This window comes from Protopterus annectens, chromosome 1.part1 (assembly GCF_019279795.1).
Source record: "Protopterus annectens isolate FY-2018-M chromosome 1.part1, PAN1.0, whole genome shotgun sequence".
Classification (NCBI taxonomy): domain Eukaryota; kingdom Metazoa; phylum Chordata; order Ceratodontiformes; family Protopteridae; genus Protopterus; species Protopterus annectens.
Genome location: NC_056726.1, coordinates 1,476,567,252 through 1,476,582,515, shown reverse-complemented (window position 1 = coordinate 1,476,582,515; position 15,264 = coordinate 1,476,567,252).

The following is a 15,264-nucleotide window of genomic DNA, read 5'->3' as shown; positions in this document are numbered from 1 at the left end:
AGCGTCGGAACTATTTGCACTACCTTCATGGGGATGGTATGTATTGTGTTATGTTATGTGTGGCTGCAACCGCTATGTGTGGCGTCAGGTACATTTCGCTGTGGTGTTAGCCGTGGATTGTGTGTGTTGGGTATGGTATTATGTTCGACATGTGGGTGTCCGTGTCCTGGCGGTGTCTGTCGATGGCATTTTGCATTCTGATGTGTAACATAGCTCTTGTATTCCTGTACACAACGGATGCAGGTATGCATCCGCTGCTGATAGTGTTTCCCACGCGAGATGTTGCGGGTATGCCGCTGTCATTGACTGCCTGTATGTTTTTGCTGCTATTTCGGCTTGTATCCCTTTGATATGTGCGATGGGGTATATCGGCGGCTGTGGGTGACGGGTACGGGTTGTGGGCCTTGCATTTGTACATACATGGTATGCTTGTGTGTGTGCTCCATCCCTGCCTGGGGAGCTGCAAGTTACCTGTCGTTCTAGGAGTGTAGGTTTTGTTGATGTCGTCTGGTGTCGGTACCGCCTGCTTGTGTGCTTCCTGCATGTATTCCTCCGTCACATTGGTAGTATATCTGCGGCTGTTCGTACGTGCCGACTATCCCTTGGCATTTTGTCACGGATATTTACGGTCATTGTGGTCCTGTACTTGGGACGGCCTGTATGCTACCGGTTGCCACCTATTCGGTGGCGATTGCTTGTTTAACACTCGTAGAACACACAGCGGTGTTTACGGGACGATACGTGTCCACGATCGGTGCCGGGGTAGCACATGCGTATTTCCGCAGTACATAACTATTGCTGCATAACGTTGCCGATGTATCGTGTTGAAATTAACATATCGGCGCCATACATACGGTCATGGTTTGCACATGCGTCCTTTGCATCTCATGTTGGCTATACTCCTGTGGTACATTCTGGGACATTTTCGCTTTGCATCGTTTTACGTCGCCACGCGCCTAGCCAGTGAGGAGCTCTCAGTACTACTTTGTGGGTACTGCTGTACATACGCCTGTGGTTCCTATACTGTATGCCTATACATGTTATTCCACTCCGCCTGTCACATGTCACCTACATACACATTTTACAGTGGCACACACATTACACTCACACAGCGGAACACACGACACCCTCACCTCACACATACACATACTGCCGCTTTCGCAAGGACGGTTGCACACAGTACCTACGTTGACCACATCGCCGGCGGCGGTGTCTACCTCCCTCATATCCTAAGAATATTACCCGCACATGTCCTGTTACTGTATCGTGGCCTGGCGATCATCCCGACTCGCGAATATGCATTTAGGTGGGTTGACCTTTCCATGGGTGGCGTTCCTGTTCTGTCCACCCTCCCGGATAGTCGGGTTGTCGTTCACTATGTTTACTATGTAGAGATTTCGCGTCTTACTTCTCTGTAACCTTGCATCCCTGTGATTCCCTGTTTAACCTGTTGTACATTATATCTGTGTATGTGTACATATATTTCTACGTGTGTAATGATATCTATCTCCATATCTGTGAATGCACATATGTACATATGTAGACACCTTGCGCCGAATGTGGCAGCATACGGCTACGCCGTCTGCTGTCGGACCCGCGTGCGGTTGAGGTGTTGGCATTCCATGCCCCACTGGCTGTTGGGTGTGCAGTGTTTGGGTGCTACCTATGTTGGAGTCACACATGGGACCGCCCATACAGTACACATTACGGGCGGCCATGTTTGTGTGCCGTTCATTTCACTGTGTGTGCAGGTAGGGAGGTGTCAGTCCATGGGGCCTACGCTGTCAGAGTATGTGCTATACGTTCCCTCTTTGCCAAGGCATAGGCATATTGGGTACACCTCCGTCTGCCTACTGGGGCTGGCACAGTGTGTTCATGGCGCTGAACGCCCTGTGCCTGTGCTTGCCTTGGCAGTTGTGGCGGGCTTGGTGGCCCTACACCATTATGTCCCTGCAGCAGCTGTTTCCGCAGGATCATATTATGTAGCATAGCACATACTATGAATATGTGGGCACATGTGCCTGGAGAGTACTGTAAGGCTCCACCGGATGTATCCAAGCACCGGAACCGTGATTTCAACATCCCAAACACATGCTCTATGATTATTCTGGTTTGTGCGTGTGCCTCATTATGGCGTTCTTGCATGTGTGTGTGTGTGCATTTCTGATGGGTGTCATCATCCACGGCTCCAGTGCGTAGCCAGCATCCCCCACAAGGTGACCTTGTGTGATGTCCCCCCTGGCGAATACCTGATACAGCTGTGAGGCATGCCAGATATGGGAGTCGTGGTAGCTTCCAGGGCTGCCAGCACACACATCCATGATAATGCCCTGCACATTGCACACGACCTGGCAATTGATGGAGGGAATCCCTTGCGGTTTATGTAGCGTCTACCCTGCTCCCCGGGTGGTGACTTGATTTCTATGTGCGTACAGTCTATCGCACCCAGTACCTCCGGGTATTGTGCCACACGGTGGAAGTGGCGCATATTGCTAGCCAACTCCTCCTGAGATCTGGGGAAGTATATATACTCAAGGGCATGTCGTAACATGGCATCCAGAAACTGGTGTAGTACCCTGGATGCTGATGCCTGTGAGATGCCCATTATATCCCCGGTTGGCCTTTGAAAGGTACCTGTTGCCAGTATTTGCAAGCTTACACATACCTTTGTGTCCACTGCGATGGGCTCCCCTCTGTTGTCTCTTGTTCTCAGGCATGGCTGGCACAGCTCTGCTATTTGCTGTAACGTGTCCCTGTCCACCCTGTAACGCTCTACTATTTCCAGGTCTTGCAGCCCCTGGTTGGTCACCCTTGGTCTGAACACTCTCCTTCTCCTCTGAGGCCTACGGTAGTTGTCGGCACCCTCCTCCGCAACTCCGTCTGTCTCTAACACATGCCGATGCATCACGGCCACGGCAGCACCCAACATATACATTTTAAAAGTTCCCCGTGTGTTTACACCGTAAGGCGCAGCGTTTGGGAATACGCGCTGTGTGTTGTGTGCATTCCCACTTTATAGTGTTGTGCTGTACACCTGGTGATGTCATTGGGTGTGTCTGTGCTGCTGTATCTGTGGGTTATCTTCCGTGTTTTACCATTGGCACTGCAACGCTGTTGCCTTTGGTGTTACATTACACTTGCCTGCATTGGTTTAGCTTTACACCTTACTTTACTGTTTCTGCACGTTGCACCTACTATTTCCTGGAGTGCATCCTGCAGGCACATGGCATCTCATGCATTTTGTCTGCCGCCGCCGTTATGCTAACTCTCTACTTGGCTGTGCTGTATCGGTTCTTCTCTCTTTGCAATTCTGCAACATCCACTACTTTCTTTGCATTCATATGCCTCCCCTTTCCCGTTTTGCGGGATTCTGCATGCAGAGTTGTCAGCTGCCGCCGATTGCCCTTCGTGGGTTGATTGGTGTTAATTGCTCATTACGACTCCAATTACACTGCTTCCGCATTTCCTCATATTCTCTGCATCACCTTCCTGTATCCGTGGTTGTTGACGGGGCGGCCGTCACATGACTGGTTTGGGGAACGTAGTCTTCCTCGTGCACATGCATCTGTGCGCGCATTGTGTACTCTCAGCACATCTATTTCCTCACACGCCGGTCCTGATGCTGTGATGTGCATTGTACAGCCCATGTTTGCTGGGCTCCAATGTACTTCCTCCTACAGTGGCACACCCCTCTGCGATTGACATGTATTCCCTCTAGGCCACTCCTCGGTGTATTACCGCTGCGCCGTTTGGTGCAGCCTTACGCTGGCGGGGGTTTTGCGATTCAGTATTATCTGCCTCATTTGCATGGCATTGACTACTAATACATGGTTACGGGAGCAGACACCGCCGCCACTCCTTGGCAACCCTTGGGCTGTGGTTGTGGCTTTCCATGCATACTATGGTCTATTGTGGCTGTGATGCTGATGTGTCTTATACTGCTCTTTTATGACATTGTCATATTATTTCATTGTTCCTCACCTTCCGCGGACATGTCCTGGGGTTCTGCTGTGATTTTTGCATACATAACATTTATGTCGTTATTTACATTTTCTGCATGTTTTCTTTTGACATTCTCGGTGTCTTTCCCCATTGCCATGTTGCACCAGTATGACACCTAACATTGGCAGCCTTCCGTTACTCCTATGTCATGTTTGGATATATGTAAACCGTTTTTTTTGGTTTACATTGCCGTGCTGTTATGCTACGCCTGCGCCACTTCGTGAATCGCTACTTGCCTTCATTTGCATGGTGCAACACCTCACATGGGGTGTTTAACATACCTACGCCGGAGGCGGCGCAACTCAGGCGTACGCCGGTGGTGCACGTGGGATTGGATCGTACCTGAATCGCTCGGCGGCCATGTCTGGCGTTGTGGCGCCTACGCCATGCGTGCGCCTGGCGCAAGGTTCATGAATCCCGGGGCTAGTCTTCAAGGGCTATTCTAGCTCAGAGTTTGCCTCAGTTGCAGATAGGTGATTCTGTGGTAGCCAATAGTTTTTCAGAGCACCCATCTTGTTGCCCCACTTCTCTTGGGTAGCCTTTCAAGTCACCAGAGACCACGGTCAGACACATCCTCCGTTATGGTAAATACATAACTTTTGTTTTTTCCTCCTCATCAGCCTCCTTTTCCAGTAAACAGTTTAAGCATCAAGGAGCCAATTTTTAGGGTTTTAAAAAGCATGGAAAGGAGATTCAAAAAAGAAACAAAAGCCTCACAAATGCCCCCCAGTCACATTAGTCTGTGCTTGTTCAGGTTCCATCTTCCTACCACCATGGAAATGTTTCGATGTTCTTAAGACTTCATCTTCCTGTATGGCATCAGATAGCCTCTGACAGTTTGGTTTTGACTGTAATCCAACAAGGATGGCAATACTTTCCTTCTTTTCAAGGGATTCCACCTTGTCCAACGAAATATGTTCATAATATTGATCACTGCTGCAATATCCTTAGCTATATGGGTTATATCCCAGCAAGGATAAACAGCTAGCCAGCTTACAAAACTTCAGGCGCCTTCCACATGCCCAAACTGTCAGGTAGCTTGAACGCAGCTGACTAAAAGACAAGTCTGAGATCCAAGCCCTTCAGAACTTTATTGCCATCGAAGAGTATACCCCTGTAAGGCTTTCGAGGATTGATGGATGGCTTGATGATGATCCTTTGCTGGGCAGATAAGTTCCCGTTTGGGGAAAAAAAATCCTATTTTCTAAATAGTGTTTGTGGTTTATCACTTTACTCTTCAGAAAAGTTATTTTAAAGCTAGGAGTTTTGTGTTTTAATGGACTGTCACGAGACTGTGTCATACAGTGGATATAAAAAGTGTACAGACCCCTGTTAAAATGCCAGGTTTTTGTGATATAAAAATGAAACCACAATAAATCATTTCAAAACTTTTCCCACCTTTAACCTATAACTTGTACAATTCAATTGAAAAACAAACAAATCTATTAGGGGAAAAATATAAAAAATAAATAACGTACAATACATTGGTTGCATAAGTGTACACACCCATAAACTACTACTTTTATGTGTGCACACCTTTAAACTAATACTTTGTTGAAGCACCTTTTGATTTAATTACAGCATTCAGTCTTCTTGGGTACACACCTGCCCTCAGTTAAAGAAACTCTGATTAACCTCAAATAAAGTTCAGCTGCCCTAGTAGAATTTTCCTAATATTTACTCATCTGCCTGCTACAGCAAAAGCCATGGTTCGTAAAGAGCTTACAAAGCATCAAAGAGATCTCATTGTTGAAAGGTATCAGTCAGCAGAAGAGTACAAAAAAAATTCCACAGCATTGGATATACCCTGGAACACAGTGAAGACAGTCATCAAAAAGTTTAGAAAATATAGGACAACAGTGACGTTGCAAAGAACTGGGCGTCCCTCCAAAATTGATGAAAACACAAGATGAAAACTGGTCAGGGAGGCTGCCAAGAGACCTTCAGTAACACTGAAGGAGTTGCAAGAATTTCTGGCAAGTACTGGTTGTGTACTACATATGACAGGTATCTCCTGTATTCTCCACATGTCTGGACTAGGATTCAGTTCATAATCTCAAAATACTGAAATCTCGAATTTCAGTTTTTCGAGACCATGAAATCGATTCCACACAACACCGAAACAGCAAAACTGCGAAGCCCAAAACCGCGAAATTCAAAACACCTAAAACACAGCACACACCAGACCACACATATACCACAACACCCACACCACAACATAAATAAAACAACACAGATCCACAAACCTGCAACACAAATAAACAGGGGGGCAAGCCCCCCTGCACCCCCATGTGGGGGCTGCACCCCCGAAAACCCCCTACTTATATATACTAACTCCGAGATCGCACAAGCAGTAAACAAAAGCAAACACACACACACATTCTACAGTCCCTCACACACACATCATACATATCAGCACACTCACATACACTCAAACTCCCACCCAAAACCCATACAAAACACTCACTTACCTGACATAACACCTAAATCCACACATGGCACCGCACACATACCTCCCAACCATACTGAATTACTCGTTTTTTACTGAGTTTTGGGGTCCAAATAATGGGGTGCCCCGATTCCCGAGTGGCACCCCTTCATTTACGATTTTCCTCAGCTTTTTTTAAACTGTTTTTCTTTTGCGCTTGAGCTGACGTCATCACATGCACGATGACGTCAGCTCCATCAGCCTGTCGGATTTGAGCTCAAGGGCTCACGTGCATGCATTTTCGGCTGGCTGCTACTCTTTGTATGGATTTCTGGCTGTCATCTGCGAGTGGGAACAAGAACAGTGTGCGTAATGGTACTGCAGAGTGGATTTATATCCAGGTTCTGTATCGTGCAGTCATCTACGATGGAGAGCTAGGTATTTATTTTCATTTCCAGAGCTGTCTGCGAGCGGGAAATGGTGCTGCATATTTTTATTTTCCAGAGTTCGTTTGAATGGTTCGGATGAGTTTTTTTTTTTTTTGCTTGGATGTTTCAAGATACGCAACTGAATTAGTGTACAGGTTGTGTTTAGCAGCAACTATTTGACTGATGTTATACATTTTAAATTTTGTGTTGCTACTTAACCATATGAATATGTTGGGTGAAAGTAGTGTTGCGTTTTTGTAGGTAATGTGTGTAACTGTTAGGTAGTTCAATCTTTAAGTACAGTTGTAGTCTAAATTTGGGGAATCTGTGAGCATCAATACTGACACTGCAGATGCCAGTACAGCTAATTTGTAATTAAGCTTTTGTTCGGGTTAGAGGACATGCAAGCAGCTTTTAAATAAAAAATGGGGTGAACTAACGAACCTCAATGTAAAGTAGTTGTACATCAGATGCTGGTCACTCATGCAGTTACGCACCATGCCTACGTCTTAAAGGCAATTCCAAGGTTTGGCAGTTCGCATGACCCCTATATATGTCTTGGATTTTCAGATAGCCTAATTTACCTCAAAAGTTTGTTGTGTCCATCTTAGAATTTTTTTCTTTTATGTGTGTGCGCGGGGGGAGGGGGGATTTGCTATTATTATTTGCTGACCATGGTCAGTTTTGGAAAATACATAGAAATTCATACATCTCAACTTGTAAGTTAGAGAAATCTGGACAAATACGAAAATAATGAAGAGTACAAAGGCCACAAATTAGGGATACATTTGAAATATTGCTCTTGTAAATTTGTTGCTAGAAGGACAACCTTTGCATTACCACGCATATTCAAAAGGGTCTAAAACTCAAATTTATGTCATTAAATGAGTTCATCCCTTAATGATTCACTAGCAAGACCGCAAGTTTTATGATGAACAGAACACAACTAAGGCGAAAATCTGGACAGTTGAAATATGTGCTCCACATTCTTTTAATTTGCCACTGTTTAAACCTGTGGTGGCAACAACTAAAACGTATCTGTGAATAGGGACATTTTCTGGCACAGTGGATGTTATTGTCGCCTCACAGCAAAAGGTTTTCAGACTCATACCTCTCAACTGTCCAGATTTTTACCTCCTGTTTTTGGTCTGTTCCCGTAAAATTTGTGATTTTCTGGCAAATCACTGGGATGATCTGAGGACTGAAGTCACTAAATAATAACATGCATTTGAGTTTCAAATTTCCATTTCCTTCAGAAAATGCATGTTAATACAAACCGTATTATTCCAGCAACTTTCTGTGCTTATAAGATTTAAAATCTGCCCCTATTTTTGGGCCTTTGTCCCCCCATTTTGCCAGGCTTTGTCCGGAGTCCTAGGACTAAGAGGTTAGGAGGTATGTCTCCCATTCAGTTCTCCACTGGCTGGGGTGCCATCGGTAAGGAGTCTGTATGTCTTCACTGTGTCTGTCTCGGTTTTTTCCGAGTGCTCCGATTTCCTCCCACATTCCAAAGATGTGGACTGAAGTGGACTGAACAGTCTAAACTGACCATAGGTTTGAGTGTGTCAGAATTACCATGGCAGGATTAGCCGTCCATTGGTGTAATCTTTTGCTCTAGATGATCGTCACTGGTGAGGTGACACCCGACCCCATGTGCAAAATGGGTTGTGGAGGGATGGATTTTTTACTTTCTCCCTGATTCGTGTGGTAACAGTGTGAGAACTATGCCCGACACCATGGCTTTGAGATGTGTGACAGTAACCGGGAGTAAGTCAGCAAATAATCTTCCAAAATACACAAGGGGCATGTGAATAGCACAAAGGTCTAGCAGAAGAGGTATGATGTGTGAGGCAGCAACGGTAACTGCTCATCATGGTTTTATAGTTAACACATTAGTTTTATAACAAAAAAAGGTTATGATATTGGATTGGAAGTGTCTTGTTCCTGCAGCATGGACTTAATAAATAAATTAACAACAAACGTTGAAGGCGCTTTCGTCATACCACTACGGAGCATTATTGGGCTTAAGGTATTTTTGGAACACAGCTTTTCCTGTAATATCAGGACTGGGAGCACAGCTTTTCCTATGATATCAGGACTGGAGTTAGCTATTGAAGTAAGTGTGTGTGTGTGTGAAAATGCCCCCAGGTGAATAGACCTGGTGGCAACAGGTACTCACGCTCCCAGGTACTCAGGCTCAAACCCTGTACCTTGGGTATAGGTAAAATGAGCCTAAAGTCCCTAGCCGCCACCACCACTTGTGAATTTATGCCTCATATTTTTGTTCTGTTCCTCATTAAATCTGTGGTTTTCAAGATTTTTGTGGCATATTACTGAAGGATTGAGTTTATTAAATAATGATAGGCATTTGAATTTCAGACTTCATATTCTTCAGAAAATAAATGGTAACACAAAACCTTTTATTCTAGCAATTTTCTAAGTTTATAAGATCAGTATTTGAAATTTGTCCATATTTGAGGGCTGCATTTCCTCCATTATTGGCTTTGTCCAGGTTTTTTGTGCTAAGAGGTTGAGAGCTGTGGTGAGAAATGTGAACTGAATTCACTAAATGATAGCCATTTAAATTTCAGTCTTCCTATCTTTCAGGAAACTGCTGATTTGGCATAGTGGTATGTTGCTCTGACTGTAGCGCACAGGATCCTGGGTTCAAGTCTTGGCAGTGAAATGCAAGGTGGTAACACATTTTATTCTAGCAACTTTCCAAAATTATACAAACAATGTTTAGAATGTGTCCCTGGTTTTTGGCCTTTTGCACCCCCCCCCAAAAAAAACTGAAATTGAAAATAAGTGCAAGAAGCTGTGCAAGATGCCTATGGCTTACACTACTGTCATTCTATTTATATATATATATATATATATATATATATATATATATATATATATATATATATATATATGTCTGTGTGTGTGTGTGTGTGTGTGTGTGTGTGTGTGTGTGGAAGTAGACTTTTGTGATGGAAATGTTCTGAATTGGGCAGTTTTGTCATTATTGGTTCATGCATTTTGTTTCATTGCCTTCAGCTGGAAAAACCTATCAGGAAAAACGTTTAAACAACAAATTTAAAATGAGCTCTGACTTAAGTCTAACAAATGTAATTTAATAAAATCAGGAAGGTGTATCAAAGAATGCATGTATGTTTCTTGTTTTGTTTTCAAGGGGCCTATGATTTGAAAATAGCCCAAAGGTAATCTTTATCCACCACTGGCCAGATGCATTTCCTTTGTGGTGTGGGTTTCAATGCTGTTTCAACGAATGCGAGTTTCAAGGGCAGAGAAGTTTTAATGCCAAGTCTTTTTTCATTGTGAGACAGTATTGCTTTGTTTAGCAGATATCTGTTGGTGTTTGTGCATTGTGTTATAAAATGTAAAAATAAAATCCAAATAATCATTGTAGAAGTAAAGCAGTATGCACATTAGTGTTTATGGTAAATGAGGTGAAACAGCCAGGTAATGGGACATTGGAATGGCTGCAGGGGACTCTGGTGCCATATTTTGGTTGTCTGTTCTTCAGTTTGCATTTGAAAGTTGGTATCCCACAATTCCATTGGAGTGGGCGGGGTTACATCATTATGTATGCAAATTTTACATTAATCAGAGTACAGATTTGTACCTATTTTTCATGGGCCTTGTCCGCATTTTTGATGTTTCCAGGTTGAGTGGTATGACCACACACCATCCACATGCAGTCCCGAACATTACGTAGCGTAAAGCCATAACCGTGAATTCGAGATATTTGAATTTGTGATTATGCACTTTTGCTATTTTTAGATTTCGACTTTATAGTTTCGAGATAATGCAATTCGACATTTCAGGATTTCAAGATTATAAAGTATTTCCCTGGTCTATGGGGTAGGGTTGAATGGCGGAAGCCTTTTCTTCCACAGAAAAACATCCAGGCCTGGCGAAAATTTGCAAAACAATGCATCAAGTCACCCAAAAGCATGTGGGAAAAAGTGTTATGGTCTGATGAGACCAAGGTTGAACTTTTTGGCTGCAATTCCAAAAGGTACGTGTGGCACTAAAACAACACTTTGCATCACCAAAAGAACACCATCCCCACGATGAAGCATGGTGGTGGCAGTATCATGCTTTGGGCTTGCTTTTCTTCAGCTGGAACTAGGGCTTTAGTCAAGTTGGAGGGAATTATGAACAGTTCCAAATACCAGTCACTTTTGGCCCAAAACCTTCAGGTGTCTGCTAGAAAGCTGAAGAGGAATTTCACCTTTCAACACAACAGTGACTACAAGCATCTATCCACATCAACAAAAGAATGGCTTTACCAGAATAAAATTAAAGTTTTGGAATGTCCCAGCCAGAGCCCAGACCTAAATCCAATAGAAAATCTGTTGGGTGACCAAAGAGGGCTATGCACAAGAGATGCCTTTGCAGTTTGACAGATAGGAGCGCTTTTGTACTACACCTCAAGCAGCACATAGCCCTTCAAAACCCACACCATCAACACCTACACATAGCAACACTAAATCCACATATGCTGAGGCCCTTAACATTAACCTGCCCAAGCAACAAGGACCTCCGAAGCTGAAATGCAAACAGACACCAGTCACAACCAAAGTGACACATAGCTCACAACACCAGTGTACCACCCAACAACAGCCCCTAAGGCAAGACAACGTACCCAACACTTTAGTCATAGGTGACTCTATAGTCAGGCACACTGATGTCCCACTCACCAGGCTGAGCAAGGAGAAAATTACAGTCAGCTGCCTGTCGGGTGCCAGGATCTGCCACATAATGCATGCACTCAAGTCACTCCACAACAAGTACAAATACGACTGTTATTGTCCATGTTGGAGTGAATGACTTGAGACGTACCTCCCTGGACTACATGAAAAGAGACATGGAAGAGCTCTTGGATCATGTGGCCCAGGCAGGTATGAACCTAGCCCTGAGTAGCATCCTGCCTTCGCCAAGAATGATACCACAGTATAAGGACAAAATGATTGACTTCAACAATTTGCTAAGCTTCTGGTGTCATTCAAAGGGGATCCAGTATCTGTCTGCCTTGGACGACGTGATCGACAAACTATGATGCTTTGCCAGAGATGGTCTGCACCTGTCACCCCTGGGATTCAGGTTACTGGCTAAAGCTCTTGCCACCCTTATAGTGCCTTTTTTAGGCAAGGTTCAAAGGACAAAACCACCACTGTAACAGATACAAGCATGCAAAATCTGAAGGTAATGCTACTTAATGCTAGAAGTCTAAACTTCAAAATGCACTCTCTCGAGGCACTCATAAAAATGGAGAACATTGATATCTGTGCAGTAACTGAGATCTGGTTCAAGACTCCAGAGAGCACCCCTGCAATACCAGGCTACAACTCTTACCACACTTTTCGGCCACCAAACCAAGACTGAAACACTAAAGGTGGAGGAGTGTCCATATTCACCAAGGATATTAACACCTCCAGGCTAGTTGCCCAACACAATGCATCTGAAATTCTCCAGGTGCAACTAACACTAGGTAAGACTGAAATCCAAATTGTAGCTTGCTACAGATCCCCCACCATGCCCCAAGATTTTCACTACACCTTTCTAAACATACTGGAAAATATTAAGATATAACCAAACACCCTAATACTGGGTGATTTCATCTACATTGCCATTAACTGGAAAAACTACTCTTGTTCCAACACCTTTTCCCAACGGTTCTTGGGATTCATAAATTCCAATGCCCTGGCTCAGCTAATCCATTGTCCCACCAGGGGCTGCAATATCTTAGACCTGGTCATTACCAACATGGGAGATAGATGCTCCGCACCAGTGGTCACCCCCTCATTGGTCAGGTCTGCCTATAAGCAAATCACCTTGACATCCACATCCCACCCCCACCGCCCCAGTAAGGAAACCTCTGTAAAAAAACTTCTCACTTGTATACAGCTCAGCAAGCTCCTGCCTTGTGCCCTGCAGAGTTGTACAGCAGCATAGAGACAAAAGAGAGACTTTGGAGTGATTAAGTATAATTTTTCTGCATTTTCTTGCTGTCTTTAGATAATTCCACCTAAAACGCCAATTTTTTAGAGTTTCTGTGATTTAAAAAGCTTGTTTCAGCTGCGTATTGTACTTATTTTACTGCCTGCACTTTAACAAAGTCGTTTTTGTGTTTACATTACCTGTTTAACTGTTATAGGCTACACACTGAAGTGTGATAGTCATTACTGTGCATTTAAAGTGTTTTTTTTTATTGTATCTGCTTTATTTTCTGAAAACAAATATATACTTGTTTTCCCACCTTTCTAAGCTAATATAGTCCAGTTTTCAGGTTAGTGCTGAATTCAGGGCTGTGTTACATGTTTGTGTGTTTGCCCATACCTTACTTGGACAGAAGGAAGTTTCTCTGATGTTCTTCATGTTTCACTGTTGCAGTCATTACATTTGGGTAATCTGCTTGCAGGTTGCCCTCAGTCGGCCTGATTAACAAAGTCTTGGGTCCTGCATCGTTTGCTGTCCCTTCTTCCATGACGTCAGGTCGTCAGAGGTATAAAACATGCAGCCGATGCCATTACATCAGTCTTTCTTGCCGTGTGGTGCCTGAAGCAGAAGCAGTTCGCAAGTGCCGGTCGTCCGACTACTGAAATTTTTGTTTTCGAGTTTCAGAACTGAAGTCTTCAACTTAAAGCTAGGTACCCCGTTGGGGAAACTTTTTCTTGCTCCTTACCAATGTCAGTAAAAGTTAATAATTGCATTACTTGTGGAAAGCAAATACCTCATAAAGATTTTCATTCGTACTGTATTCCTTGCCTAGGCCCTGACCACGATGTACCTTGCTGTCGGTTTTGTTCTTTATTTAATCTGCACACTGTCCGTCGTTGGTATATTTTTGCCTCTAAATATTTTGGTTCTCAGTTTAATTATCCAGAAATGTCGTCGGTTAGCCATCTGACTATCGGGATTCCGAAAAAATGCAAAGATAAAGACAGAGAAACGCCGTTGAGGTCGGAAACTGCTGACGATGCTTCTCCTAAGCCAGTCGCCAGTTCGCCGGTACTCAGTGAGGCGCTTTCGCAGCCCCTGATACCTGCTACTTCTGATTCGCAGGCCTCTAGTCAGACCCATTCAGAGTCCGGTATGCCGCAAGATACTTCACCTATGTAACCCGCGGATGTCTCTACCTTGGATGGGTCCGGAGCCGCTGTGCAGGCACCGGCTTCTGAGGGTGTATTCAGGCCTACTGACTTGCATATTAAATCAATGCCTCCTTCATTACTAAGGCCTAAATCTCGATCCATGTCTAAAAAAACGACGCCCAGGCCACATGCTCAGGCCCCTATGCCTAAAAAAACAAATGATAAAAATGGCTGAAGATCTAATAACTGTAATTCAGGGGTAGTTAACCCCCCCCAAAAAAAGAGGCCTGGGACTGAGCTTGATTATGAATCTTCTGATTAAGATTCTGTTTCTTATGACTCTTCTGTTGACCTGGATTTGTCCTTACCTACTTATGAGGATTCTGATGCAGAGGATTCCATTCCCTCTGCTTCCCCTCCTGAGGATTTTTCTTTTGGGGAAACCTTACATACTTTAAGAGAGCATTTTCACCGGGAAAGCCAGGAATTTTCTGATTCAAAAAAGAGGCTTAGGGATTTCCTTCTTCTACCTCAGCATAGGCCTTTGGCTATACCTCCTGTACTAGACATTGTTGATGATATCTCGGAATCCAGTTTGGCCCCTGATTCCCTGCCTCCTGCTTCTAGTAAACCTGACAGATACTACAGGGTTCCTGAGTCCCACAAGTTCCTTTTCAAAAGTCCTGTTGCAGATCCGGAGACTATTTCTCAGGGGCCCAAGGGCATTAAGGCTTCTACTGCTAGAAATCCTACTCCTTCTGATAGAGACTCCAGGGCGCTGGACAGATGGGGTAAAAAGGTTTATACTTCAGCAATCTTGGCAATCAGAGCTTTAAACTGCCAATTTCATATGTTAAAATATCAGCAAGATGTCATTGAACTGCTTAAACAGAAAATGATGTTGATTCCTGACTGTGTGGAAAATAAAGATTTACAGGACTTAATGCATTCTGCTGAACAAGTTGGAAAACATACTTTGCAGTGTGGTTTTGATTCTTTAGAGGCTTCTTGCAGGGCTGCTGTTACTGGGTCTGTGCTTAGAAGGCATGCTTGGCTTAAGGAGCAATCTTTGCCTGATCATGTTAAAGCTAAATTGTTGGATGCTCCTTTAAATCAGGACCACCTGTTTGGCAACAAGGCTGAAAATGTTCTTAAAAAGATAGAAGATAAAGCTAAATCTATGCAAACTGTTAAATATTTTTTACAAATGTAATCTCCTAGATTTAGTAGGCACTAGCCTACTAAGAACTGGGCCTTTCCAGCCCCTTCCAGGTCTTCTCAAGCCAAACCCAGACACAGC